Raw genomic sequence first — 11986 nt, forward strand, 5'->3', positions numbered from 1 at the left:
CAGGCAGGCTTCCTGCCTGCTGCAGCCCCAAGCTGTTTGAACTGGTCAACTGCAGGGGCCATGGGCCTCTTCTGGGGGAGAGAAGAGACTTTGTGCGCTGCCCCTGCCCTCACCACAGCCATCACAGTTCACAACTGGAACTGACTGTGATGATTGTGCTGGAGGCAGGGGCAGGACACAAATTCTCTCCAACCAAAAGGGGTGTATGGCATCTAAGCACTGCTGTGAGTGGCCTGGGGCTTTAGCAGGCAGGGAGCCTGCCTGAAGATCCTGGCAGGCCACAGACCAGATCCATCCTGTGGGCTGTATTTTGCCCGCTCCTACTATCCAATAAAATGTGGAATCCTGAAATCAGGTCTTGGAAGGTAAACAAAAAAGGAAATGATCTTCAGTTCAGCAAGGCACCAGATTAGGAGCGTGATCTGCGATCTGCCTAAGCAAGTCACTTCCCCTCTCTGTACCTCATCTGTACAATGGGGATTCCGAGACTTTTTGTAATGTGATTTGTGCAGTCTGGAGAAAGGCTCCCTACACAGCTGCTAAGTGTTATTGTGCCAGGCACATTTAGTTAGCAAGCTGAAACTTTGTGGTTCTTCTTTAAATAGGATTTCCCTAACAGGCTTCTATTATGGTAGAATGCTGTTCATGTGCTAAGGCAGAGCAGCAGAGCTGTATTTGTGTGACAGCACAGTTTACCACTGTCACAGTTTCCCCAATGAAACACACACAGACCAGTTGTGAGTCCAAATCTAAATCCACAGTTGACTCTTTAATATGTCTACAAAAAACCAAACACCCCAGTGAGGTATTCTAAGATGATCTGAAAGCATTTTGCTTTTAGGAAAACAAAACTTCAGATTCTAGATCCATAACTAGATCTATCTTGTAACACTCGACGTCACATATATATTCCACATCACTCACATTAAATAAGCAATCATGCAGCTTTTGCACTCCACAGTTAGTACGTTTAGCATTTCTAAACGATTCATGTCTTATAATGTCAGACATAACAATCCTACATATGCAGAGCATATTCACAGCTATTTGTCCCTTCTTTGTGCGGCCCCAAAGGCCAGGGTTTTCATTTCAGAATGAGAATTAGCAATAAGGAATTCAGTCCATATGTAGCCGGAACCCAAGTGGTTTTGAATTCGGAATCATTATTTTCAAACAAGTGAACAAGGAAGGGAGCTTGTTTTGCTTTCTCAGCAGTGAATTATACTTGCTATTGTGCTTGGCTTTTCTCTTTGAAAGGGGATTTTGATGTCAGAACAATGAGTCAAATACAGGTTCAGGTGAACCTCCCGTGGAAGTCTGTCTGCCACATTCAGGGTTTGGTGTGTTAGGGGCCAGAAAATCATGCCAGTTGCAAGAGAGAGTAACTTGTGCTGATTTAGCATAAAGCATTTTGGGCTAGATTGTGATCTTAGTTATCCAGAGGTAAAGCTAGGGCTGTTTGAGTGAAGTCAGTGGAGTTAGCCTGGGGCTTCGCCTAGACTGGCATGATTTTCCGCAAATGCTTTTAACGGAAAAGTTTTTCCGTTAAAAGCATTTGCGGAAAAGAGCGTCTAGATTGGCATGGATGCTTTTCCGCAAAAGCACTTTTTCCGGAAAAGCGTCCGTGCCAATCTAGACACGCTTTTCCGCAAAAAAGCCCCGATCGCCATTTTTGTGATTAGAGCTTTTTTGAGGAAAACAAATCTGAGCTACTGGTCTACACTGGCCCTTTTGCACAAAATTTTTGCGCAAAAGGACTTTTGCCCGAACGGGAGCAGCATAATATTTCCGGAAAAGCACTGACAATCTTACATGAGATCGTCAGTGCTTTTGCGGAAATTCAAGCGGCCAGTGTAGACAGCTGGCAAGTTTTTCCGCAAAATCATCTGCTTTTGCGGAAAAACTTGCCAGTCTAGACACAGCCTGGGTGTACAAACCATAACAGAGACCTCAACAAGCCCTCAGGGTACGTCTACATAGCACGGCTAAAGCTGAAATAAGCTATGCAACTTGAGCTATGTCAACTGTATAATTTAAGTCAAAATAGCTTATTTCAGCTTTTGGCACTGTCTACACAGCAGAAAGTCCAAATCTTCCTCCGACTTCCCTTACTCCTTGTACAATGAGGGTTACAGAAGTTGGAGTAAGAAGTCCTCCAGCTCGACATTATTTTGACATTATGTTGAAATAACAGCTAGTAGTGTAGACGCAGAGTATGTTATTTTGGAATAACTCAATTATTCCAAAATAGCACTGCTGTGTGGACATAGCCTATCTTATGCTTTCCTAGGAGTTGTTTCTCCCGTTATGTGCCACATTCCTGGGCTCCTTCAGCATGTCAATTACTCTAGTTTTGTATACCTACCTACATTTTGATGCAAATTACATTCCTCTAGGACTTGCCATTATTTTCTGGCCAATTTATATCTAATATCAAACTTATCTCACTGTTTGGCTTTGAATACTGTAAAAAAAAATGACTATTTACACACATATCCAGGTACCCTCCACACCTGGCTGCCCCAGGTTTGGCCCCACTTTAGGAGGGAGGAGGGAGTGCTTTTGGGGAGGAGGGGCAAACCCTTTCTCCAACAAGATCTCCTTGATAACAAGCAAAGCAGCTGGAAAATCCTGAAGCACGATAGGAGGGAAGTAGATTTAGGTTTCAATATGACCGAACAGAGTTCCAACCCGTGGTTCATCTCATAGCTACAGGGGCTCCCAGGCCCAGCAATGGAAGCGGCTCCACTTTGTGGAATGCTCTCAGGAGCTGTAACAATGAAAAGGAGGCTGAAGACCTGGTGCTGGGAATTATTGCACTTCCAAAAGCAGCGGTTCTCTCTGCTCTGTTGTGCCCTTGGCTCAGGCTGAGCCACATCTGCAATGGCGAAACTGACCTTTCAGCAGATAGTGCAGGTACGGAAGAAGAAGCCACTTCGGGGCGTAACAATGGTCTAATCATAGGGTAGTGGGGAGCACAACAGAGGTCGTATATATGGTGGCCAAGCTAGCCTCGGGGAGGGGCTAGATGGCCTCTTGTGGTCCTGCCCTGTCCTACATCTTTGTGATTCTATAACACCCAGGCTCCTGCTCAGCTTAAAATGTTGTGTATATCTCAGCCATGTTTAAGGGACATCCAGCTTCCTGGACATCCAGGAAGACACTTGCTGCCTTCAGTTGGGGTTAGAGCCTGCCCATTATTAAATCATGGGCAGTCCAGGCTTTTAATGAGAAGTGCACTGCTGCTATGGCAGGAGGACATGGCCCACAGAAGGGGGATTATGTGCTCCAAACTGTGTAGTGAGCTTTGGCCAGTGTGTACAACTCTTAGGGAGAGAAGCAGGGGAGCAATTTAAACAGTGACAGCAGCTCTTCTCTTCCTTGTCTCTTTAGTTGGTTTGGTCAGTCACGGTAAAGCCAAACAGCAGTCTCATGTCCTTGTGTGTGCATCATGGGACTACGGCCCTGATGACATACACACTGAATCCGCTTGCTGGTCTCGTATTGCTTTCTCTGGTCGAACACACACTGCTAGACGCTGGAGGACATAAGTAAAGAAAATGCCAGAGGTTACCTATGGCCCTAGAGCAGCGGTTCTCACTTTTTGGCTAGTGGCCCACCTCACTCAATGCACACCGTTCTGCAGACCGCCAGCCAACCATTCATGATGACAGAATGGGTGCAGAAGTGGGCTGAGGGTATGGAGTCTGGGCAGGAGGGTAGGTGTGTGTGTATGGTCTTGGTGGGAGGAGGTGTATGAGGAGGATGAGGGTTAGGAGGAAGATCAGGGATGCTTACCTGGCTTTTACCCTCTGCTGTTCCCAGGCACCATCCCCCCCACTGCTCCCATTGGCCATGATTCCAGCCAATGGGAGCAGCAGAGAAAACCTCCAGTCAAGTGGTTTCCTGTGCTGACATTCCCCCAGCTGGAGGGAGGGGAGTGGCAGTGCACAGAGTTGCTTCCTCCCCCACAAGCTAGATCTGGCCCATAAGGCTCAGAACTCCACCTAGTAAGAAGCCAGCGCTGGCACTCCAACAACACACCCTGCTGCAGGGGTGGGGTTTGAGCTTTGAATCCACAGCCCACTTGCAAGATGGTCATGGACCACTAGTAGTCCATGGACCACACTTTGAGAATCACAGCTCTAGTGGTTAGAGCAACAGGTGCCATGTTGGCACAAAAGCTGGGCACTATCTTTGTCTCTATCACATGCCATTGAGATGCCAGAAGTCTGGGTACATACTCATGATTCTTACATGGTTGAAGGTCTGGTGGTGCCTGGTGCAGATGGAGCCAATCACAGATGATGGCATGATAGCTCAGTGGTTCCACTGTGCTCTCAGGTTTATGCTGACATACCTCTCTTCGGCCAGGACGGCCACAGGTGTGAAGGTGCGTAGGGCACAGGAGCCCTGTGTAGGGGAGAAAGGGGTCTTTCCTTCAGCAGAGGAGGAATGAGGGACTTTGGAATGTACTGACACTGCTCTCAGATCAGTCACTGCAGTGCAACATGGGATCACAGCCCGTGAGAGAAACTGCTTGGCCTCAGGGTTTTAGAAAGAATCAGGCTAAAGCAATTGAAACCCATTTGGCCAAGTTCACCCATTAAAGCCATTGGGATTCCACCAAGGAGGAGTTCTGGCCATTGTAGACCAGGAATAACCATTAGAGCTATATTCCAGATGGTGCCCCCCAGTCTCCTAGCCAGGCCTAGAGAAAGGCTTTAATATGATTATGACTGGTTGATGCTGGGTGGACAGACAGTGCCAGCCTGAGCCCCTTTAAAACCAGTTCATCTGTTGTGATTTAATTGCCCCATGAACAAGGCCACTAGGGCAGGCCTAGGCAAAATATGGCCCACCAAGCCACTGGATCTGGCCCGTGGACACTGAGGGGAGCCCCAGTCGGGGTCCCCGCTTGCCTTGTCCCACCTGCACGCCACACAGAAATGTGACTGCTGGGCAGTTTCACTTTAAGAACAGAGCCCGATGGGAAGGGGGTAAAGCTTTAGGAGCTGCTCCCACTCCCAGCACAATCTCATTGGCTTGCTTCTGGCAAAAAAACAGCCAATGAGAGCTTCCTGTTTCAATAACAGGCAGCCACGAAGCACAAGGGACTCATAGTTATTCCCAGAGCACATGGCTGCAGCCTGTGCAGGTGTAGGGGGTGGGGCAGGCAGGGAGGCTGATTTAGAAATGGGCTGCTGGCTGGTAAGTGTCCTGGCCAGATCCTGCCTCTGGCACCCCAGTCCCTCCTTCTCCACCCCTCTGCCCCCCCACTCCTGCTCCCCTACTCCACATACCCAAATCCTCTGCCCCCCTCCTGCACCCATACCCCCTCCCAAATCCGACACCCCAATCCCCTGCCCTAGATCACAGTCCCCTTCTTCCCTAGCTTACAACCTGCACCCCCTCCTGTACCCCAATTCCCTGCCCTATGTCACAATCCAACCCCCTGCACCCTAGTTCAGTGCCCCAGGTCACAACTGTCTCCTTCACCCAAACTCCCTCCCTTACTCCAAGCTCTCTTCTGCACCCAACCTCCATCCGAGACCCTGCACCTTCTCCTTTAATAGCATGGACGAGTGCGGCCCTCGACCACTTTCCAGATTCTTGGAGTGGTTCCCCATAAAAAATTATTGCCCTCCCCTGCACTAGGGAATCAGTAGAACTTCTCTACCAAGCTTCCAGACCTGGCTGGCCCGTGGAAGCCTTGAGCCCTTTCAAGTCTTTCAAACTGTGCTGCAACAGACGCTGGCATCTACAATATCTGGCCCACACGGGTTTGTGAAGGATTATACTCAGCTCTTCCTACCTGCTTAAAGGATCCGGGAGTCCAGACCAGCTTGTACACCATGTAGAAAGGGATACAGATGAAGGACGACGCTCCTATGAAGTACCCCACGGAGATACTCCACTCAGGGTAGTGATAGTCAAACAGCACGAGAGGTGGCTGGTCCAGGAGAGAGCTGACTATTATAAACTATTAACAGAGAACACAACCAATGTCAGGGGAGCCCATTCAGGAAGCAGTGTGAAAAGTCACTTGCTTCAGAAGCACACCTCAGCAAGTGTCAGTGGATTCATGCCAGGGATGAATCAGGCCTGGTGTTCCTTGTGATGAGAGAAGTGGTTAGTTAGGGTATGTCTACACTACCCCGCTAGTTCGAACTAGGAGGGTAATGTAGGCATACCGCACTTGCAAATGAAGCCCGGGATTTGAATTTCCCGGGCTTCATTTGCATAAGCGGGGAGCCGCCATTTTTAAAACCCCGCTGGTTCGAACACCATGCAGCGCGGCTACACGGGGCTCGAACTAGGTTGTTCGAACTAGGCTTCCTATTCCGAACTACCTAGTTCGTGCCCCGTGTAGCCGCGCTGCACGGGGTTCGAACCAGCGGGGTTTTAAAAATGGCGGCACCCGGCTTATGCAAATGAAGCCCGGGAAATTCAAATCCCGGGCTTCATTTGCAAGTGCGGTATGCGTACATTACCCTCCTAGTTCGAACTAGCGGGGTAGTGTAGACATACCCTTAGAGACATGTTGGAAGAGGACAAGGCTGCTCTGAGCAGTTAACTTGGCCTCTCTCATGTGTGTTGTGTGCCAAGGTGCTAAATCACACGATGCGGCAAACCTGTACAATGGGAGGCTAAAGAGACGCCTTTCATTGGGCCAGCTGTGAGCTGGGACTTGTCCACCAGAGCTGGCGTGAGCAGTCGGTTCCCCCGCACATGGATCCTCACTTTATTTTTGGCCCCGCTCCAGGCACAACAAGCCTGGCTCAAGTGACCTCTCGGCTGACACGCCCACAGGATTGTTTCCCCACCCGTGCCCTGTCTCGAACCATGCCCCACACAGCCCCCTTGTGCTGAGCTGAGCCCGTTGGGGCTGGTGGAATGGACAGGGCACAGCAAACTCCCCAGCTTGCTAGCACAGAGCCCAGCATCCTGAGTGGGTTTCCAAGGGGGAGCAGCTGCCTGTGGAAGGCCCAGATCACCCGGTGACTCCTGGCAGCCGCACTCTAGAAATGAGTTGGGCTGGCCACCTCCGGTCAGGGTTGGGCTGAACCGTGCTCCCGCCTGCTAGGACATCGGGCAATGTCAGACACCACCTGGAGAGTGCTGAGCTTGCCCGGCCAGTGCCTGGGCTTGTGTCCTTGTCAAGGCTCGGACCACGCCGGCCAGTCAGCAAGTCCAAACTCGGCTCTGCAAATAATCATGCCAGCTCTGCCGCCAACCTTCCACCAGCCAGTCATGGCACTTTCTGCAGCATAAGGTACAATGCCAGCTGCTCCTGTGTGGGGGGTACGTTCATCCCTGGGGTAACCTCCCTGAATTCCCAGGGGATCGATTAGGGTGGATCATTTGGCCCTCGAATTTAATGTCATCTTTAAGATACATGTAAGTGAGTTCAGTGTTGGTGACAGTGCTGTGCGGACAGCTCTGGGGTCGGACTCACTGTCTTTCTCCCCAGCACTGCTCCAGTGCCAGCTTCCTCATTCTTCCCCATCCAGGGCCCTCACCCCTGATCTAAGAAGAGCTCAGTTTCCAGGCTCACAACAGCCAGTGGCCTCTTTGCCTGCCCAGCCAGTGAGGGGGCCAGCTGAGGTCAATGGGGAGGCTGGCTTTGTGGTGTGGCCATCTGCCCAGTCGGCTGCCCCTTGGAGTGTCCTTTCACGGTGCCTGCATTGCGACACCCACCCCCTTGCCACTCCCCTCGTAATGTTCATAGAAGGGTGGCATTTAAGTTTCATGCCAGTCTGGTGGGAGCTCAGCAACTGCAAGTTGGGTTCCCTGCAGATGCTCAGTGCTTCCTATTGCAAGGCAAATGGCTTGGGATTGAATTAAGAAATTCTAGCCCGTTTCTGCCGTGGGTGGAGAAGCTACAGGTTCAATGTGATACTTGGCTGTTAATAATGCAGACTTTGCTGTATTGATAGCACCATCACAATCTCCACTTCAATCTCTCTCTCATACACACACACACACACACACACACACACACACACACACACACACACACACAGAAACACACACACCCCTGGAAATCTAAAATTTCCAAGGACAAATAAGGAAGATAAATACAGAACAGAGCGGCAGTAGCATTTGGAAGAATATAGAAAGCTAGTGTGGCAATAGAACACAATGTAATAAAAATCCATTCAAATCAACACGACTAGGTTTTTTCCTCCTGGTAATAATTGTGATTATACTAGGATCACCTGGAACTAGCTCTCCAATTAAATAAATATGTACAGCATCTCATCTAACCCACTGTTAATATAAATTTACTGTACAGCCTAACCTGTTACACTGGTTTCTCAGCTATTTGTATTCTAATCTTTAAAGGCCAATCTGCATTTTAAACTGCTATTTCCCAGAATTATATTCCTAACGCCGATCCAGTTTGTCTATGGGGTTCTCATCAGATGAAGAAAACAGCAGTCCAGTCACATGTGTGATTTATATAATTAAATAATTTCCCTTCTGCCTTGATGACAACCTAGAATCTCAAAGTGCTTAAAACATTAATTAATCCTCACAATCCCTCTCCCTGTGCAAGATAGGTAATATGAATATCCTCGCCGATTTACAGATGGGGCATGCTTTGAAGTCCAATGAAAGGTTGGCACTTCAAAGGTGATGGATCTGGTACAAAGCATAGCACTGGAGTTGCATTTAAAATAGCAAGCTTGGTAGGTTAAGCCCCAGTACATTGCAGCCTTCAGTGTCAACAGCTTTATTTTCTAAGGTGGGCATGACAGGGCCAAATACATTGCTGGTGTAAGCAGGCCTGATTGGGTTGACTTTAACTGAACTGCAGCTGTCAGCTGTGAGCTTTGCCCATGGTACATATGGTAGATCCTTATGAGCCTGAGCATATATTGTATGGCCTTTTCTTTGACAAATACTCTGTCTCCATGAGTACAGGCGGACCATTGTGCTCTCTTTTGAACTTAAGAGTTTCCTGTTGATTTCTTGCTACCAAAACCAAAGGGGAGACTTTCCATAAACAACCGTTCTCTCTGACACATCCCACTGGTTTTCTCTGTCACCATGAACTGGACAGAAACATAGAATCATGGAATCATAGAACACTAGAACTGAAAGGGACCTCAAGAGGTCATTGAGTCCCATCCCCTGCCCTGACGGCAGGATCAAGCACCATCTAGATCCATGGTCCCCAACCCGGGTGCGCCGCGCGTTCCCTGGCCCCGGCGCCGGCCCCGGCGCCGGCCCCGCCCCCGGGGGCGCCGTGCATGCCCTGCCCCCGGTGCCAGCCCCAGCCTTGGCCCCGCCCCCGGGCGCGCGGCGCTTACAGGGGGGTGCCAGCCCCGGGCGCGTGGCTATGGGGGGGCCCCGGCCCTGGGCGCATGGCTATGGGGGGCCCCGCCCCCGGGCGGGCAAGTGTCCCCGCCCCCTGGCGCCCGGCGGGTGAACGGCCACGCCCCCTGGCGCCCGACAACCTGAAAAGGTTGGGGACCACTGATCTAGATTATCCCTGACAGGTGTCTATCCAGCCTGCTCTTAAATATCTTCACAATCTCCCTAGGCAATTTATTCCAGTGTTTAACCACCCTGACAGTTAGGAAATTTTTCCTAATGTCCAACCTAAACCTCCCTTGCTGCAGTTTAAGCCCATTGCTTCTTGTCCTGTCCTCAGAGGCCAAGGAGAACAATTTTTCTCCGTCTTCCTTGTAACCATCTTTTAGGTACTTGAAAGCTATTATGTCACCTCTCATCTTCTCTTTTCCAGACTAAACAACACGGCTACATCTAGATTGTGTATTCTTGCACAAGAAGATATGAAAATGAAGCACGGCGATGAATATCACCATGCCTCATTTGCATACCTAATGAGCCACCATTTTGCGCAAGGGACTTTTGTGCAAGAAGGAGCAGTCTACACTGCACCTTTTTGTGCAAACACCCCCTTCTTGTGTAAGAGCCGTGCTGCCTGAAAATAAGTGGCAGAACGGCTCTTGCGCAAGAGGGGGGTGTTTGCACAAAAAGGAGCAGTGTAGACTGCTCCTTCTTGCACAAAAACCTCTTACGCAAAAACGATGGCTCATTAGGTATGCAAATGAGGCACAGCGATATTCATTGCCACGCCTCATTTACATATCTTCTTGCGCAAGAATGCTCAATGTAGGCGTAGCCCACCAGTTCTTTCAGCCTTCCCTCAGAGCTCATGTTCTCTAGACCTTTAATCATTTTTCTTGCTCTTTTCTGGACCTTCTCCAATTTCTTCACAACTTTCCTGAAATGTAGTGCCCTCAACTGTAGACAGTACTCCAACTAAGGCCTAATCAGCACAGAGCAGAGCAGAAGAATTACTTCTCGTGTCTTGCTCACAACACTCCTGTTAATGCCTCCTAGGGTATGTCCAGACTACAGGCAGTCCCTGGGTTACGTACAAGATAGGGACTGTAGGTTTGTTCTTAAGTTGAATTTGTATGTAAGTCGGAACTGGTACATATTGTAGGGGAAACTCTAGCCAAATATTTTTTTTAGTTTTGGATAGCATAGGGAAAGGTTAACTCCCCTCTAATGTTTGTTTTGCTGTCTGTTCCCCTGTTCAGAAGATTTCACATCTATTTCTGTCCCTGTGACAAACTCAGGACTAAAGGAGTAACTCATCAAATACCAAACAGCTCTGCACCATGCTTTGAGCTAATAGCTTTATTTCCACACACCACCCAGGGTTCTAGGAGGAGGGTCCTTTGTTTGCTAACACAATGAGGCCAGCACTTTGTTTGTTTTGGTGGAGTCTTTGTTTGCCCAGGGAGCCCAGCATGTATAGGGGGAGGAGGGGCGGAGAGGCTGCTTTTGTCTGCTGTTCGGCAGCCTGTTGCTCAGGGGAGGGGGCAGCCTGTTGCTGGCAGGGGGGGAGGGGGGAGGCGTGCAGGATGCGAGGCCGCGGGGGGGGGGCAGCGGGCGTGGGGAGGCACTTTTCCTCTGCCCGGCAGCTCTGTGGGATCCCTGTCCCTGTGGCCAGCTGCTGCAGGCAGAGGCCAGTTGGAGCCGGCCGAAGAGGAGGAGGAGGTGGATTCTAGGACCCAGGTGAGCGAGCCCCGGGGACGGGGACGCTGCTGCGCTCCGGGAGCCCGGCATGTATAGAGGGGAGGAGGGGCAGAGAGGCTGCTTTTGTCTGTTCGGCAGCCTGTTGCTCAGGGGAGGGGGCAGCCTGTTGCTGGCAGGGGGGCGGGGGGGGGGGGGCAGCGGGCGTGGGGAGGCACTTTTCCTCTGCCTGGCAGCTCTGCGGGACCCGAGTCGGAGCCGGCCCGAGGAGGAGGAGGATCCTAGGACCCAGGTGAGCGAGCCCCGGGAATGCTGCTGCGCATGTGCAGGAGTTGCCTCACCCCGTTCGTATCTAGGGATCCGACGTAAGTCGGATCCACGTAAGTCGGGGACTGCCTGTACATGTCTCTGTCGCCAGAGGCATGTAAATTAGACCTACCGACATAATCAATGAAGTGGGGATTTAAATATCCCCCACTTCATTAGAATAAAAATGGATGCCGCGTTGTGCCGGCTCAGCTGTTTGTCGGCACGAACCAGCAGTCAAGACGGGTATCAGTCAGCAAGGAAAGCCTTTTCTGACCGATCCCTTATGCCTCGTGCAACAAGGTTTACAGGATTGGTTGGCAATGGCTTTCCTTGCCGACCGATCCCCATCTTGACTGCCAGTTCATACCCCTAGACATACCCCTAGAGTCATGGAGTTTTTTTATTTTTGTTTTTTACAACAGTGTCACACTGTTGACTCATATTTAGCTTTTGGTCCACTATGACCCCTAGATCCCTTTCTGCCGTACTCCTTTGGTGGAAGGTGAAAGGAGAGTTGGAGACTTAATTTTTTGTTTGGGACAAATATACTTACCGCTAAAAAGGCAGGGCTGATGGCAACCCAGCAGACCTTCCAGAAAATCCCTGGGGTGAAACCCAGCATGGATTTGACATCATTACAGAACCTCTGAATTCC

At 50.2% G+C, this 11986-nt stretch overlaps 1 long non-coding RNA gene across 1 annotated transcript; it reads right to left on the reverse strand.

Moving 5' to 3' along the window:
* Window positions 1–3275: 3275 nt before the first annotated feature.
* LOC142818528 (uncharacterized) lies at window positions 3276–11986 on the reverse strand. Its single transcript, XR_012896032.1, has 3 exons — window positions 11885–11986; window positions 5816–5983; window positions 3276–3538 (listed from the first exon to the last, which is right to left on the reverse strand). It is a non-coding gene; the product is annotated as an uncharacterized LOC142818528 (long non-coding RNA).

Source organism: Pelodiscus sinensis, chromosome 15 (assembly GCF_049634645.1).
Source record: "Pelodiscus sinensis isolate JC-2024 chromosome 15, ASM4963464v1, whole genome shotgun sequence".
Taxonomy (NCBI): domain Eukaryota; kingdom Metazoa; phylum Chordata; order Testudines; family Trionychidae; genus Pelodiscus; species Pelodiscus sinensis.